Here is a 2,238-nt window from a genome sequence, read left to right as displayed (position 1 = left end):
GCAACTGGAAGAATGCTGATGTTGGTTCCCTTCCCCTTGGAGTGAAAGCTCCAGAAGCTGCTCCTCTGTACCAAAATAGGAACCTGGAAACAAGACTGCCTCCCAAGGGGAGTTGCAGAGCTTAATGCCACATCCCCACGTAACTCAGCTGTTGGCTGCTGGTGACTCAGATTGCAGCTGCTGTCCCAGGCGTCACTGGAGCCTGTCACTGGAGCAATTCAGCACATCTCCTGACAGTTGGTAGCTGTTGATCTAGCTAATGCCTTTCTCTCTATACCAATTTGTAAGGCTCTCCAAAGACAGTGTTTTTTTTCCACCTACTGGGACCAGTAACTTGCCTTCAGTCTTACCTCAGGGATATGTCAGCTCTCCTGCTCAGTTGTAATATAATCCATAGACCACTTGACCACCTTGACGTTCCAGAAAACCTGATGCTGATCCTCTGCACTGACGTGATGTTGACTGGTCTGATAAACAAGAAACAGCAGATACTTTTGATATCTTAATAAGATGCACGCAAGTCATATGGTGAGTAGTATGAACCTCATAAAACCTCATAAAATTTCAGGGGTCCACCACTTCTTCATTTGGGAAGTCTAATGGTCTGGAATATATCTCTTCTCTGATAAAAGACAAACACACCTTCCACAACCTACCACCAAAAAAGAGAGGCACAGTTCTTGGTGAGTCATTTCATAGTGGAGAGACAACACTCACCATGTTTGTGTCTGATCCCTTACCCAGCGAGACCCGCCTGGAAAGCCACCTGTTTTTTATATTATTATTATTATTTATCCATTTGGCTGTATCAGGTCTCAGTCATAGCACTCTTTAGTTGCAGAATGCAGAATCTTTTAGTTGAGGCATGTGGGATCTATTTCCTTGACCAGGTATCAAACCTGGACCCCTTGTGTTAGGAGCTTGGAGTCTTAGCTCCACCAGGGAAGTCCCAGCCACCTGGCCTTGAGAGGAGACCAGAACAAGGGCAGGCTGTGCAGCAGTAAAAGCTTCCCCAACACTTGGGCCTCATGATCCAGCAGAACCAATGACACTCGCTGTGTCTGTGACAAATAGGAATGCTGTGCGGAGCATCTGGAAAGCACCAAGAGAATTACAGTGCTGTCTACGGCCATACCACCCTGAACGCGCCCGATCTCGTCTGATCTCGGAAGCTAAGCAGGGTCGGGCCTGGTTAGTACTTGGATGGGAGAATTACAGTGCAGACCTCAGGGTTTTAGAGCAAATTCTTCCCCTCCTTTGCATATAGAACCATTCTCCCTTTGAGAAATATTTTCTGGTTTTGGGTTGGAAAGGCCTAACCATGGGACATCAGGTGATGATGCAGCCTGAGCTGCCCACAACAAACTTGGCGTTGTTGTCCTTATATTGTCCTTTGGTGCACCCAGCAGCAACAGAGCAGACTAGAGATTGGGCTTGGGCATGTCCAAAGGCACACATAGGGTACACCATGGGGGGCTTGGACTCCTTTGCTGCCAACTCCTGTGTTTGCCTCTTGCCATCAGTCCAGGCCTGTGACCTCATGGAGAGCCTTCTTGGCCAGTTGACTGAGAGAGAAAGAACTTGAGCTTGGTTTCCAGATGGTCTGCTTGAGAAGCTTTTGACATTCAGAAGCGGACAGCCCTATTGTAGGTCAGAAATCTCACAGGCTAAATCGAGGGGACAGCAGGGCTGGGTTCCTTCTAGACACTCTAGGGGTTTATCCATTTCCTTGCCTTGTCCAGCTTCTAGAAGCCACCTGCATTATTTGACTTCGAACCTCTTTCTCCATCTTCCAAGCCAATTGTATAACATCTTCAAATCTGTTTTTTCCTGACTCTGACCCTCCTGAATTGGGGTCAGAGGTGAAGAGAAATCCTCTGGGCAGCACATCTGGCTGTGCACTTTGTCTGGAGTGAGAAATGCCTGGAAGAATGGGTGTACCATGATTTATGGGCAGTGGCTGATTATTTGGCTGGATTGTCAAAAGTCTTAAGAGGATCAAAATTGGAAAATTAATAATGAGGACATCTGGAGAAGAATATGTTTGGACCTCTTGGAAGGGAGCAGACTGTGAAGTTTTTTGTGTTCTGTGTGGATGCCCACTAAAGGGCATCTATGCAGAGGAGGCTCTTCATAATTAGGTGGACAAAATAACACCTGTGGGTGTCCATCAACCTTTTCCCAGCCACAACAGGCTCAGGGGACCCATGAGCAAAGTGGCCTTGGTGACAGCAGTGG

General features: G+C 47.4%; 1 pseudogene; it reads left to right on the top strand.

Moving 5' to 3' along the window:
- Nucleotides 1-1,121: 1,121 nt before the first annotated feature.
- On the top strand, nt 1,122-1,241 carry LOC112447652 (uncharacterized; annotated as a pseudogene).
- Nucleotides 1,242-2,238: the final 997 nt, after the last annotated feature.

Source organism: Bos taurus, chromosome 7 (genome assembly GCF_002263795.3).
Source record: "Bos taurus isolate L1 Dominette 01449 registration number 42190680 breed Hereford chromosome 7, ARS-UCD2.0, whole genome shotgun sequence".
NCBI lineage: Eukaryota > Metazoa > Chordata > Mammalia > Artiodactyla > Bovidae > Bos > Bos taurus.
Note: the sequence above shows the minus strand (reverse complement) of the source record. Positions and strands in the feature narration are given on the sequence as shown.